This window comes from Grus americana, chromosome 3 (genome assembly GCF_028858705.1).
Source record: "Grus americana isolate bGruAme1 chromosome 3, bGruAme1.mat, whole genome shotgun sequence".
Taxonomy (NCBI): Eukaryota; Metazoa; Chordata; class Aves; order Gruiformes; family Gruidae; genus Grus; species Grus americana.
In genome coordinates, this window is record NC_072854.1 from 6,994,635 (window position 1) to 7,010,699 (window position 16,065).

Here is a 16,065-nt window from a genome sequence, read left to right on the forward strand (position 1 = left end):
CGGTGGGTTGTATAAGGAGTTGGTTATGCCATGGAAAGCTTTCAATGGAGACAAAGCCCCAGGGAGCAAGACCTCCGGCACAAGGGAGCTCAAGCTTTGGTTTAAGCACCGGTTTAGGAGGCGAGAAGAGCCTGTAAGAAACTCCCCGCAGTCTGGCACTCTTCTGCCTTCACACATTTTTACTGCGTGCAAATCCTCCTCCAGGAAATTTAGTATTAGCCCTGCTGCTAAATTGCTCTGGAAGAGAGCATCTTCAGTGCAGATTATTGCTGCAGAGATGAACACCTCTGCTCAGCGCTTGATGTGTAAAGCAGCGTGGAGGTCACAGCCCAGCTCACGTGCAGGACACATCCCTCCCATCTCACCAGCCTCCGGGTCCTTCCTAAGGGCCGGGCAGTTTTTCTCTGTTCCTTGGCAGCTTTTCAGACCCTCTCCTGTGATGGTTTCTGGTCCTGCTTGCCACCGCAGTTATATTCAGGCTGGATAAGAGGGAGAAGGGAGGATAAGTCCCACTCCTCGAGCTCAAATCACCTTCAGCCACAGCTTAAACACGTCAGCTTGAACCGACCTAAGAGCTTGCCACTGCCAAACATGGAGGTCTCATTCCTGTTGTTTCTTCTGCAGCTCCAGGCCACCAGCCCCTGTCCTCCCCTCTGTCTTAGCCCTCACATTGGCTGATTCAGTGCTGACTTAGCAGAAACCTGTTCCCTTTTCTCACTCAGTTATTTTTGTGCAAGATTAGTAGTTTGGGTGTGTGGAGGCTGTGCAACATCAAAGCTGATGCAAGAGAGAGCGATGGTGGGGGGTGGAGGATGGTCCTAGGCAGCTTGTGGGTGAAGGTTGCTCAACGTGGATGTGAATGCTGCATCAGGCCCTATTCCCAGGTCATATGGGATCAGAGAAGAAGCAGAGATGGTCATTTCGGGCTACAATGATAACTGGGGTGAAAGGCCTGAGACTGGGGGAACTGGGCAAAGGTGTTGGCAGGTTGCTGGGACAATCCCAACAGCAGCTGTGGAGTGACCACCATGGCATGGTGATGGCTGGGAGGTGCCATGGGAGCTCTGGGGTTGCACCAGGCCTTGTAGCTCACCTCACCCCGAGCTCTGCCCCATCACTGTGGGGCACATGCTGGTTGAGTAGCAGCAGGATGGTGGGATGCCCAGTGCCGTGCCTAGGGGATGAGCCTGGTTAGAGGTAGCACAGGGCTGGACGTGTAGACACCACGTTCCTGCTCTTAGCCCAGTTCTTTCCATTTAACCTTCTGGGAACCTCCTCTTCAAGTTCTGAAGTGTCTATGGAGCAAGTTGTCCTTGAAAATGAACCAGGGCACATCCCTGAAAGCTCTAGATGCTGCCCTGTCTAGGGGTGAGGCTGTAATAAGTGCAACCTTTCTGGCAGCAGCAAGAGGGCAATTAAGGAACTCTTAGTTTCTAAGGATCCTTACAAACAGATCTCTAATCTCCAGCCAGAAACCTGGGAAAATTTAGTCAAACCAGCCTGGGTACTCAAGGGACTATCCTGCCCTGCAAGCCTTTCCCCACCATTCTGCCTCTGCTCCCTTTGCCCCACCGCCATGCCCCAGCCATCCTTCCCTTGCTTCCCTTCCCAGCTATCCTTCCCCACTTGTGAACAAAGAAACTTAACAAAACAGTGCTTCACTGAAAGGAAGAGAGGCAAGGGAAACAGGAAAGCAGATAATATAACAATAAACAACCACCCCATCCAAAGTACACAGAGAAATGTTCAGCTCTCCCTTTCTCTTTGCTTTTCCGGGGCCCCCTAGGAAAGCTGGCTACTGCCTCCGTCCCGCAGCTTCCCACTGTGTTCAGGTCACTGGTCTCAAGCCTCAGGCTATGCGTTTCTCCCAAGCAGCAGATAATCCATCTGTCCATCCATCCATCCATCCATCCAACCACCCCCATTAGCCACCACTCATCATTAGCTATTCAGTGATGCCCTTAGCGGGAACTTCATGCTGTTCTCTCTTAGAAGATTTCATAAATAAAGTCAAAACCCAAGGGCAGCCTATTTTTGATGCACAATTTCTGATAGCAGTTGTGTTGAGCTAAGGTCTCAAGGTCATGGAGTGAGAGGAATTTGACCCAGGAACAGGAGTGCTTTGGACCGCCAGTCATCGCCAGGTTCACCTTGCACTCAAGCAGGAGTGGAAGAGGAAAGACTCAGAGCAGGAGCACGGGGAGGTGCACTTCTGGCCACATCGCCTGATGAGTGACATGGTGCCAAGCAAGGGACGAGCTCTTCCCCTGCTCGTTATTGTTCCCAGATGAGTGGGGGACTCAGTCACTGGTTTTGGATAACCAAATGCTGATTGCGACAGAGGAAGGAGGGCTGCACTTCTCATCCCTCCTGCGCCCCATGCTAGGCAGGGAGGGGTAGCGGGCACAGCCCCCTGCCCTCTCCCCCGAGGCTTTGTTCCTAGGGGTGACGCACAGCATCCCGGACGTGACTGCAGATCCCACCCCCTGCAATCTGGGGGGTTATTGTGCGATGCCCAGAACAATATGTTGTGGTTAGGGATGCCTGGGAGAGCGCCAGGAGGCTCCCCGCTCCCCCTCTCTGCTAGTGCTGGTGGGGAGGCAGCTTTCAGCCATCTGGTAGCTGTTGGTTTGGTGGAGGTCCCACAGCAAGGGAGCAGAAGCAGTCACCAGTCCTGTTCCTAGACAGGAAGGCCAGCATTTGGCACAGATGTGCTGTGTGTCATGGACACAGGATGCCCTCGGGCACAGGATAGCTCGTGTGAGAAGGGACTGCAGGAGGTCTCCAGCCCAACCTCCTGCTCATGCAGGGCCAGCTCTAGGGTCAGACCAGGTTGCTCAGAGCTTTACGCAGTTGAGTCTTGGAAACCTCCGAGGTTGGAGGCAGCACAGCCTCTCTGGGCATCCTCTATCAGTGCTGGACTGTCCTCATGTTGGGAATGTTTTTCTCATAGCCAGTCTGAACCTCCCTTGTTTCTGCTTATACCCAATGTCTGTTGTCTTCCTGCCATGCATCGCTGTGTAGAGCCTGCCTTCATCATCTTCATATCCACCTTGCTATCAGTTCCCCACCAAAATTCCCTCTTCTCCAGCCTGCACCCTAAGCCTCTGCTCCCAGGCCATGTGCTGCAGTGCCCTGAGCATCTTGGTGGCCCTTTGGTGGACTCACTCCCATGTGTCCCTGGTTCTCTTGCATTGGGGGCTGAAAACTGGAAGCAATATCCAGATGCAGTGTCAGAGGGGCTGAGCAGGGGGGAAGGATCCCCTCCCTTGACCTGCTGGCAATGCTCTGCCTAATGCATCCCAAAGGGGCTGTTGGCCTTCTTTGCCGTGATGACGTATTGCTGGCTTAATGGTCAACCTGGTGTCCGCTAAGACCCTCAGGTCCTTTTCTGCAGAGCTGCTCCCCCACCAGTCAGCCCCAGCCTGTGTTGTGGCATGCAGGTTATTCCTTCCCAGGAAGGAAGCCGGACCTGGCTTTTGTCCTTGATGAAATTCATAAATATCCCTGAAGTATCAAGTCAAAGAGAGCGACCAGGCAGCCCGTGCCTTCTGGGTTTGCCCTAGTCACATGGGTTTTTGCTTTGAAATAGTTTGGAAAGTCCCTTCCAGGACCTATCTGCATCTTGTGGGGGGCCTAAAATGTCTGGTTTCACTTCTCTGTTTATTTGGGATGTTGTGATGGCTGGAAGCTCAGGCAGTGATGCAGTGTGGGCCAGTGAAATAACCAAGAACAGGAGAACCACGTCGCAGAAGAAAACCTTCTGCACCATCCAGTGCCAAGGGGAGGACTTGCGGGAGCACTGGGGGACATCAGATAGGACATTTCTTGCCAGCGCTTAATTGCAAAACCCTCAGAAGGAGTTAGGGGTGTCTGTGTCCGCTGGTGGCCATGGTACTGTCAGGAGGGAAGGGAAATTGTGACCTTTCGGGCTTTGGGAGTCCAGTGGGCTGCCTGGGCGAGATACCCCTCAACGCACATCTTGTTTGAGGGGGCAGATGGTTGTGTGTGGCAAGGAGTTGGGCTTCGGGTGGTCTGGACTTCTCTGTCCTTGCTTGCTGGTTGATTCCCCTTGTTACGCAGGTCCCCCCGGGCTGACCTGACCCTCAGAGTCTGGCCCAGGATCTGTTAGTCACCTTCCTTTGCTGTGCACAAGTCCTTTGGCCAACAAGCGTGTTAGGAGATGGCCATCGCATTTGGTAGAGGGAATGCAGAATAATGTTCTTCTCCGCTAATTGGCCAAGGAGCGACAGTATCTTTAAAGGCCATACGAAGTGAGACATGTAGGAAGATACCATTTCTTTTCTGTGGATGAAGACAAAGACTCTGTGGCTACTTTCACAAGGAGCTTCCCGTTCTTCCCCAGCTTACCACGGCAGCGGTGCAGGGTCTCACCCTCGTCATAGAAAGGTCCCTTCCCCAGACCAGAGTTTTTATTCCCAGGACTTCCCCGCCCCAGGGCTGCTCATTCATCTCTCGCAGACAGAACGGAGCCTGTCACAAGAGCAGATGCAGAGCAGGCAGAGCTCCCCATGAGATCCCTCACCACCAGAGATGATAAACAGATGGGGAAATCTGCTGGGAAATGCATTGACGTAAGAAGTAGGTGAGAGGCTGGAGCATTGTCCCCAGGGAGGTGGAAACATGCTGAGAAAGCTGGATGCAGAGACCAATGCACAACGGCTTTCTGATTCCCCCAGACGAAGAGCTGCTAATGGACCATTTCCTGTCCCAGCCCTCCTGGCTGGTCGAGATGTCTTGCCCTCACATCTCTCACTCTGACTTCTTCTCCCCAGGATTTCCTCTGACCGCCTTCAGCAAGCTGCTGGGCTCCGGTCATCCCGGGCTAGTGTCCCTTGTAACATCCCTCTGTCACCAGAGCTGCCGTGGCTGGAGGCATCGCCCTTCAGAGGATAACCTAACCGCTGCAGCACGGGCGTATAGCTCCGTGGAAAAGCCTCAGCCTTCCCATCCGGAGGGAGAGGTGGGGACAGGCACTTCTCCAGGACCTCAGGGCTTGGCTCAGTCTGACCTGACAGCCCTCCTTGGAGAGGTTTTCACACCAGGGCTGCACCCTGCTGCGTCAGTCCTTCTTGGAAGGACAGAGCCATCCGTGCAAGTGCCATCCATGCAATTTGTGTGCTTTGCATGATATACCTCTCCCCTTTCCTCCAAAAATTAAATGGGGAGCAGGGCCCCCACTGCAGCCCACCCTCTCCCAGCCATGCCACTGGCTGCCAGGAGCGCGGTGCCTTGGGCCACCACACCGGGCACGTGTGGGACGGGAGCAAGCCCAAGAAGCTCATCCCTGCAACATCTGGGTGCTGAGCTGGTCTTTATTATTAAATTTTAATTATTGGGGCTGAATTTTCATAGAGAAACTGTTTAATTCCACTTCACATCCCAGCCACAAGGCCAGGTCGCTAGCATCGAAGCGTCCCTAATGATGAGGTTACGGGGTTTTTTTGTTGGCTAGCACCACAAAAATTCTTACTGGATTTGGAAACACAGGAAACAAGTTGCCACGGGGCAGGGGAGGCAGTTACCCGGGTTGCTGGAGATGCAAAGCTGCCGGGAGGCTCTGACAGCCAGACATATACTGCTGTTTATAATACTTAATAGCGAGCAACACTACAAAGTCCTTTCTTTATTCATTTCTCTCCCTAGCACTTCACAGCATGCAATAACTTGGATTTATAAATTAAACATGTTCCTTGTTTTAATATATCATCTACTTCTTATTCCACAATCCTGTAACAGGATTTTTAATTGCCTGTTGTAGAATCGTGCATCCTCCTTGCAGGCTGGGAGTGCGAGTGTAACCATGAGTTCATTGGCCCATGGCAGTATTAAATGGTGCATTTAAATCTTCACATTAACAAAAGCGGGGTACACGGCCGGGGACGTGGAACAGTCATCATTAAGGAGAATTGTTTTCTGTGGAAAAAACGAGGAAAACCAGGCCAAAAAATACAAACAGATTTCTTTTTTTTTTCTTTTTTCCTTTTTTTTCCCCCCAAAGGGAAAGGCATTGCACAGTGTTTTAATTATTGCTGTGTTTATTTTCAACTGATGCGTATCCAACAGCTTGAACCTGGATGAGGGTCCAAAGGGCTGAGGCAGAGGGCTAGAAGACCCACTCCAAGGGTGGCCACACACCAATGAGCTGGTGCTTAAATTGGACCATCCAGCGCCGGACCCCTGTCCTGCTTCATCCACTGCCAGAGATGTGTCCGTATTTCCCTGCTTCTGTGCAACGCTAAAACCTGTGCCGCTGGCTGCGTCGGTCCGGTTGAGATGTCCTTGCCAGAGCCTGGGAAGCCCAGGCAGGAGAGGGCACTGAGGAGAGAGACGGAGAACGTGGCAGCGGGTACCGTTCTGCTGCTGTATTCAACCTTGGTGCACCCACACGCTGAGCAGCGTCTCTGCAGCCCGGCGCGGGTGTGCTGCGGGGGGAGAAGGGCCAGAAAAAGGCAGCGAGATGGTTAATGGGGATGGGGCAGCTGCCCTGTTGCAATTTAATGTGATTTCCTCTTGCAACACTCAAATATCTGCTCTTCGTAACAGTTGGCTGTATCCTAGAGCTTTTATCACAGCTTCTCCTTCCTGGCAAAACAAAGTTAAGTCCTTTGACCTTTCTACTTTTTTCATATCTTAATCTTTTTTAATTAATTAACCTCTTTTTCAAAGTGTACCCTAAATAGGAGACTTGGTCCAACTGAGACCTCATCAGCATGGAGGAAAGGCGAATAATTACCTCCTCTGGCTTACACCCAACAGCCTTGTTATTGCATCCTGGAAAGAGATTTGCTTCATTCTGTTGGTGTTTTCCCAACAGCAGATTTCTCATTCCCATCCTTTGTGACTTGCTGTACCTCCTCCATTTCTGCCGTACCGTCACCTGGTAAGAGCTCCCTGGTGGGTACGGTGCCTTTGGTTTTGCTTCTCTAAGAGCAGCAGTTTGTGCTGTTCTTTATTGGGTTTCATCTGGTTCGATTCAGGCTTTTTCTCCAATTTTTTGAGGTCATTTTGAATTCTCACCCGGTCCTCCCAGGTGCTTGCGGTCCAGCACAACCCGCGTATTTTGGAAGTGCGTTCCCTGGGCCATCATTCGAGTCAGTAAATGAAAATATTGAATAGAAGCACCTTTATGCCCGATCCAGGATGCTGCTCAAAATCTCCTCCTTGTCTGGCTGAAAACCATCGGCAGTGACTCCCAGTGTCTTTTATTCAATTGTTCCTAAATTCACTTTCGCATATTTCCTTAATTTGAGAGAATTTGTGAAATGTGAGATGGGACTATTTCAAAAGCTTTACCTAAATCGCAGCACATTTCAGCTACCCAAGAGGGAACCCGAGCGGAACATTACTTTGGTTTGGGCAATTTATTCTTGACAAAATTCACTGTCTCTTCTTATCCCCCTATTCCCCTCTGGCTTCATATCAACTGTTTGTTTAATAATTTGTTCTGGGAGCTTTCCAAGGCTTAAAGTTAGGCTCCTGGTGTGTAATTCCCACTTTTTGAAGAGAGATATTGTGCCTGCCGGTTCTACCCCGTGGGACCTTTCCTAGCCCGGGGTGGCTGGGAAGAGCATCGCAGTTGCTTCCTCTGCTCCCCTCCCACGGGACCGTCCTCTGCCTGTCCGGACTCCATCTCCTCCGTCCCACCTAAACCGCCTCCAGCGGTTCCTTTCTGCTCCACTCCTTGGTTTGATTAATGTGTAGTTAAAGCAAATCAGCTCGTGACAAGGAACCTTTTCTGTGAACACAGCACTGGCCTTTTCTGAGTCATCCCTTGGTTACTCTCTTTCTTTGCCTTCTGACGTATTTGTAGATTCTCCTGTTGCCTCCCACCCTTTTTCGCTGAAACTCATTCATGCCTTCCCTTTGTTTTGCAATAGGGTGGGTTTGGCTGCAAATATATAACGAGCTCCCACGGTTCCCACCTCCCTCCGCCCCACGTTGCTGCTCCTGGGCTTGCAGCAGGACTGCTGGGGTCGGGGTCGGTGGTCGTGTTTTCTGCCTTCCTCCCGGCAGGATAAACCACCCGCTGCCTTTAGGGCTCTCCCTGGCCATGCCGGTGGTTCTGCTTCCCCAGGACCTACCCACGGCTTCTCCGTGTGTGTGGGAATCAGCCGGTTCGGGTCCAGCGTCCCTCTGCCCTTGCTCGTGCATCTCCCTGTCTGTAAGGAAAATTAATTCTGCCACTTTGTGGTCACTCTCCTCAAAATTGCTCTCCCCTCTGGTTCCCAGCTGGCTCCTCGTGGCCACAGTCTGACCTAAGTAGCTGTTTGTCCATCTGAGCTGAAACATTATCCCCAGCATCCTAGGGACCTGGTGGACTGTGTCCTTGCCTGTTTCTTTTCCAGCTGTGGGTAATTAAAATGACATCCTTCGTTTGGCTGTTCTTGATAACTGGAAGAACTTCTTCGACCTCCTCCTCATGCCTCCTGCCATGGCCACATCCCCTGCACAGCCACGCGCCCTCCCAGCACTGCCGTCCTTTCCTCTGCTCTTCCCAAATTACTTCTGGAAGGACATAAGTAGGTTCCTGTGCTGTGAGTTGGTTGTGCATAATGTCATCATTGTGGCTGTGTCTTAAGAACTCATGTTCTACTTATTTATTTCCCAGATTCGTGGGGGAAGTTGTATAGACGTAGTAGTTAATCACTGCGTTGCCCTTTTCCCTTTGTCACATCACCGTTATCTCAGCACTGGAATTTCTCCAAGAAAACTGGATCCTCCCCCATCTCCCATATTTATGTACCCCTGCCCCGGGTGGGGGGTTCTCAGCTGTGAAAATTCAGCCACCAAAACCTTTGTCCCCAGCCAGAGCTGGCCGACACGTCTCGCACCGCTCGTCCCAATGGCCACGCAGACTGAAGGCTGAGTTTTCTTTGTTTGGGGTGGGGACCACACACCTCCCAGCTTTGATGTCCCACTGGCATCCAAGCCTAAGCACTAAGCCATCTTCATTCCTGTGGCCACCCGCGGAGCCCCAAGCCCCTCCGAACCCCACGGGCGCCAGGGGCTGGGGCTCACAGATTTCATCTGCCACCCAAACCAGCAGATTAAACCAACCTGCGTCACAAACAAGAGACCCAGGATGTAGGAGAGGGGTATTTAAAATGGAAATTGGATTCTGAGATTGGTCCCAAACAGTTCAGAAAAATGGGATAATTAACTGTGAGATGCCGCTGCAAATATTGCTGGCTGGAGCAAGAGATTCGAGCATCGCTTCTCTGGCCTTATTCTGCAATCCAAGAGTTTATTTACTGTACATTGCAAAATAGAGCCCTTCCTCCCTCCCCATTTTGTGTTGAACAAACAATGCTATGTCTCTCCTGCCGCTGCAGTATTAGGAAAAACTGGGTCATGCATATAATTCTGCAGAGGGAAACAAAAGGCCATTCTGCTCCTCTTGGATCTCATATTTATGGATGCTGTGGCACATTATGGTAATTCTCACTTGAATCCAGCATCTAATTAATAGCTAATAATTTGGCGGTGGTATTTTTATATGCAGATTTGGGGAGAAATTCATGTCACAGTGGACAAGACAGTAAAACATGACTTACACATAAAACTGCTTGCAGACTTGCTGAGGCACCAGACCGCTTTGCCTTCTGGCTTTTCACGCACTCTCCCATTCTGGAGGATGTCGTTGATAACTAATTCCTTCCCTTCTTTGTATTCTGCTTCTTTTTTTAAAAAATTACGAGCATGTCTGCATGCAAAACTGGATGGTTGATGAATTTATTAGAAGTATAATGTTGACATCTGTTCTGTACTCACAAAGGGACAGTTTCAGGAAGGTGGTAAATTGTGGGGACCTGGGAATATGCTCGCATATACATGCTTGTAGGTTGTGCATGTTGATTTTATTGATGCTCATGTACAAAGTGGGAAACTCAGCTTCGGCTTGGTGAACAGGCTGAAATCAGCAGGAGTGAAAACTGGTGTAAATCTATTGATTTCTGGCACTTTTTAATCTTTCTTTGTGCTCCTCTGTGCATTTAGCCAAGTATTATGTCTTATATATGCACTCAGTGATTTGTTGCAGTAAGAGCAATTGCAGGCCAAAGAGATGAAAATAAAAGCCAAAAAAAACCCCAAAAAACAAACCCTGGAAAAATGTTTCCGTGGCTGTGACTGAGAACGGAATTGTTCCTGCTTTGCTGAGGTCAGGATGTGACAACTGCTCGCCTCCGAGCAAAGCTGAAGCAAAGAAGGTGATGAAGGAAAAATCACTGCCATTATCAGCCTGGGATTATTGAGCATAATCCTGTGGGTTGAGACGAGGTCTTTGGGTATAAATGATGTCTTCCGAGCGTGTGCATTCCTGCGTGCTGCTACGTTTCTTTGGCAAATCTGGGGTAACATATGGTCTAGGAAAGCAATGCTACAGACCCCCCTCTAACTTCCCCAGGCGCACACGCAGCTCCGCATCATTACACATCACCTAAACACTAAATATCTGCTGCACCTTTTCATTTGTGCATTTGTTTTTCAAATAACAGCCAGCTAACGCTGTGGGGCTGCACTTCCCCATTACAGCATCTCCCGGTACTGCAGTGCCTACATACAGATACGCTTTAATCCCCAACACAGCCTTATCAAAGAAGCCCCTATATGTGTATTATTTCTCCTCGTTGACGCTCCAAATAAATCGTGTGACTCAAGGCACTGGCAGGACTTCTGGAGTAAGTAAGAGCACCGGAATCAGAGCTGATATTCCCTACAGCATCCCATTCAGAAGGATTTTAAGCAGCCTAAGCCCTGGCACACATCCCTGTGGCCCTGGGTGCGCCGAGAGCGATGACTACAGCCTTCCTGCTCCTGGAGGACCACGGCAAACACATGCGGCATCCCTGCCACCTCCCGTTACACACGGGTGGGGGGGATGTGGTCCCTCAGTGGTGCAGGTGGGCATCACCGGGCAGGGCAGGAGGTACGTGGGGCTGTGGCGAGGAGCTGCGGGAACGGCCGGCCCCTGCACACCCTGCCCCGGAGGGGAGGGGACAGGTGATGATTAGAAATACCGTATTAACAGGGTGACGCTGGCACTGAAATAAACATTTTGCCGCTCTAACTCGTGAGTTTTTTGGGCTTAGGCAAATGACCAGCTCCTTCCTTGATGGTTTTACTCCTACTATAGCTGCTCTGCTCTAGATGCAAAGAAAAAAATGTGAGTAAGAAAAGAGGGAGGGTGAGGAATACACACATTTCATTTTTATGGGCCTTTCACTGTCTTTCATTTATTACACTGGCGACATTTGCGTATTCCCCAAAATGCCACCTAGGAAAGAAAACACATTAAGAAATAGCTCAACATAACGAGCAAAGCATCCATCAACGGGGCTGGCTGCGAACGTGCAAGGCAGCCTGTAGGCACAGGCATCCCTCTGTGCCGAGCCGTCCCCAGGAACCTCTGGGCTGCGGTGGCGAGATGCACCGGCTCCACGCTGCAGATCAAAGCGGCTCCTGCTCTTCGGTTTTGTCGTATGTCATCCAGCTGCCACTTGTGAGCAAAGCTGATGCCTGGGAAGTAGGAAACAATTTTGCACAGAGGTGCTCCCCCGCCCCCCTCCAGCTCTGCTTCTGCTGTGTGCTGTTCCTCCAACGCTTTAATGAATTGCCACTTCTAGGGAACTGCAGGCAGACATAGAGGAGACAATAATAATAGTAGTAGTAGTAGAAGCAGTAGTAGTAGTAATAATAATAATAGTAATAGTAATAGTAATAGTAATAGTAACAATAATGAAGGTGGTTAGTGCTGGGATGCAGGGAGTTCCCGGCCGGGGCCAGGCACGCCAAGGCAACAGGAACCTGGACAGGCTGGTGAATGAACGTACCCTTCAGACACAGAGACTTCGGGGCTACTGTCACACATCCTTCACCAAGGAACTGCTGTTTATAGCCTTAAACCGGGTGATTGATGGCTTCTGCTAGGAACAGAACATCTCTGCAATTGTAGCTGACAAGTTTGGTGCAGACACACAGGACAACCTTTCTTATCCCCTATATTGTATTTGGCTTTAGAGCTGCTGTGGCAGTTTGGGCGTGAAGCTCAGCCCGTAGAGGCAATCAATCAGCCCAAAAGCATACATGGCACTTTGCTCCCCAGCCCTGCCTGGAGGCCTTCCACTTGCATGTGCCCTTCCCAGGAGGGGAAGGGGTGGGATGCTCCAGAAGTACCCGTTTAGCCTGAGCACAGCCCTGGGGGTCTCCAGCTCCGGGCTCAAGTCCAGCACTGGAGCTGACCTGTTTCATGCTCTTGGGCAAATCCCTGCCACGGGGATAATCGTGCCTGATGCCAGTCTCCGAGGGGAGCGCGGAGGCTTCATTAGCTGATGTTTAGGAAAGGCTTTGAGCAGGAAAAGTGTATTCAGCGTTAAAAATGAATGAGCATCAGCAATGCCAAAAATGTGTGTGATAGAAGGGGGAGAAAGACAATATCAGAGGACAAAATGCTCTGAGACCAAAGAGCTGGCCCAGACAGAGCAACAGCTTTGCTAGCGTCCAGGCAGCAGGCATGGCTGCAGCGCTGGCCCTGGCACAGTGTCCTTCGGGACCAGTGGCCTGACTGGCTTGTCCCACCTTGCCCTGGCACACGGAGTGATGGAAATCTCTCGGTATCCTCCTGGGGATCAGCAAACGGGAGATGTGTCAGTACCACTGTCCTTCCATTGGTCCTGGAGGACTCACCCACACCCCACAGCACTGCCTTTCCCTTGGGAAGAGATGACCGGCACCTTGGCAACCATTTTATGATGATGGCGTCCTTGTGTCTAGAAACATCTGATGGGAACTAGCAGAGCATGGGATATGCCTTATCACCCCTGGCTACTCCCCACCCGCTGCACCTCAAACGCTGCCCGTCAGTAGTTTCTCCCGACATTTGATTCTGTTCCACACCAACAAGCTTTACAGTCTCTCCTGCAGTGTCTCCTTTTCTCTCTCTCTGCTGTCCTCCAAGCCATCCCATGGCAGCTTCTCTGACCACATCCCCCATCTTGCTGGTTTGCCACTTTGGTCAGTCGCTACTCATCATTCACCTTTGCTGAGATTTTCTTTATTTCTTTAGGGTCTGCCTGGTTTTCACCTGCAACCAACCTGACTTGGCGCTGTGGAAGCTTAGCTTCAGCTGAATCCATAAGTTGCACTTTCTACACTGGCATCAGAAGGGAAAGATTCCAATGATTCCCATGTTGGTGGATGGTCACAGCAGGTTCTACCTGGGCATGGAGACCATGTGAGCATGCATGTCCTGTCTGCAGCATTGCTTTTGCCAGCACTCAAGCTCTGCAGTGTGTTTCTCTCTGGCTAAAATCAGTATCTTCACTATACCTGATGTGTCCTCATCATTTCTCTTAAAAACCACCACTCTGAAGCGGGTGCATGCAGCCCGAGGGACAACCATACTGCCCAGAGATAGGGGTGCCTCAAACCACGCTAAACCTCCACTCATTTTGAGTTTTCCATCCCAGTACTCCTCATGACTTGAGCCATTCAACTCAGCACACTTGGGCTGGAGCAGCTTTTAAAGTGCAGAGGAGACCTCAGCTCACTGATGGGACAGGCTGTACAGCTGCCAATGGCCACGTGCAGGCACAAGCAAGAGGACAGGCGTGGAGCTGGTGGGAAGGGGGAATAGGACATACCTGCTCCTCTCAGTGGCAGCCCATTGAAGGCATACACCAGCCGTGCAACTGTGTCCACAGTCCAGGTCACCAAAACGACGTTAGGCAGTGAGGCCTATGGAAATCAGGAGGCGTGGGCATCTGAATGTCTGGGGAAATCACCATGGCCATACAGGATGTCTTGTCAAAGTAGGATCTTCCCTGGTGCGGGTTAATAATGCAACAGCTAGGCTGTCCTTCCAGTCTGGGAGCAAAGATGGGGGTGGCTGAGGCCACACTGAAGAATGGCAATCATACAACAACACTGCCTACCTTGAGGTGGGAATACAAGCCTCTACCCATCAGGTTCATCAAGCAGATCTGCTTGTACAGGATCTGTAACAAAACTACTGAGCATTCAGCAAGTCCTGTACAGGAAACAGCCCCGTGAAGCCTGCCTCATTCTTCCTCACACTTCTCCTAAGACCGAATGTCATCCTTGGTCCAAACCAGGAGTATGCACCTTCCTTGGCTACCAGAGCAGGTCAGCGTGGAGATCTCAGCACAGGGAGCCACAGCTCTCTGAGCTTTCGTTGTGTTTGTGGTGGTTAGCTCAGGTTTTGCCATGCAGAGCTGGGTGTGAAAAGGCACGGAAAGGAGGATGTTTCCTACAGCTGGGAGCCTGAACGCAGCCATGACTGAGGAGGCAAACCTGCTGACTTGCGTGTTTTCCCTGCTGCTCTTCAGGGTCCATCTCACACCGCACGGAACCTGCTAGCAACCCTGTCCAGAGCACTCCTCCGTGGAGCTCCTCCTGTCCCTCCCACGCAGCTCAGCTCTTGGCCAGCGGGGACACAGAGGCTCTCTCTGCAACTCCGGCAAATTTCCCAAAGGCTCAGATGGGAAAGGACCTTATAACCCTTCTCTTCCCAGCCCTCTAGTAAAAACCATCTTTGATCTCTTGTGTATTACCACTTATCTCCCTTGTGACGTGGTTCTGTGAGAGGGAAGGAAATGTCCTTTGGTCCCAGTACCCAGGTGAAGGTATGGCTCTCATGCTCACTGTGCCTCGTGCTCCCAGGGAAATGAGGACGCTTCCTACACTCTCCCTGAGGAGCACAGCTGAGCCGCTTGCAGTGAAAGTACTGCCAAGCTTCCCAGATGAACCGCATGTCACTTCCCACGTCTCTGGAGTAGCAGCTCTGACATCAAGTTAACAAGTGCTGCCAGCATGCCAGGAGCATTCACCCTTTTGGATGTTTTTCCAAACCGAATCCTGGTTCTGAGCCCCTTTGAACTGGTGACCCACCATTACTGTAGAGCAGTGAGGAGGAGCAAACTGTATGAGACCCAGGACAATTACAGTAGGGGCCAGGAGAACATTTGGAGCAGGTCTTGGACCCATGTTTCACATTGTAGTGGGTGCCTACAGCAGCGGGATCTGCAGAAGATCAGTACTGTGGGATCCAGGTAGGATTGACCATGAGGTGCAGCAGCACAACAAGGTTGCGCTGTCACCAGAATTTCTGCTCAAAAGCAGCTTTCCCACAAACAGCGCTGGGTGCAGCCTTACACAACCACAGCTTTGCTATCCAGCCCACTCCTTATCAGAGGGGAAGGGAAGGAAGGGAAAGGGAATGAAAACTGTTTGATATTTCTCATATAAGAGAGAGAGATTCAGAGGATGGACTTTGGCCATGGGACTTCAAAGACATGTCTTCAAGTTTCTTCTTTACAATAAACATCTTGCGTGACCCTTGGCAAATCATAAACTTACATTCTGTTGGAACATCTAGTTTGATTTCTTGTATGACACTGAATTATAACACGTAACCAGCTCCTCCTGTTGAGTTCAACAGCTTGTGTTTGACTAAAGCACAGATTTCCCATCTGTTCTTCAGCCTCAGTCCTTTTTGCTGCAGTATCGCATCTGGTACAGATGATCCCCCTAAACCCCTCAAATCTTTCTCTAGATACATTGAGTCCCCATCCTATAGGCACTGCCTGTGTTCCTCATTCCCCAGTATATCCCACTGCATGGAGCAATATTCATCCTACGCTGTTGGAAGAGATACAGACCACAGCAGAACTGCTCTGTCACTGCAGTTACTGATTATCTCACCAATCTTTCTGCAGTCTCCAGCTTTTACCAGCAATTATATTTATTTTTGCCCTTAAACTAGTGGTAGATTTGAACAGTGCTGGAATTAGCAGCTCTCCCTTCAGTTTCCAGTTAAGGAAACCAAATATTTTATTTTGCCTGGAGCTATCTGCACCATTTCAGGCTAGCTAGGTGTTGCACAGGTCATTTCTTTCAGTAGGCTTGGATTATCCTACACCCTGTGAGCCTCTGACACATGAGCTACTGCCCCTCCATGTGAAGACCTCAAGAAGAACCCATCTTTTCTGTAACAGAAGAAGGGAAAGAAGCTGCTGGGAGCAA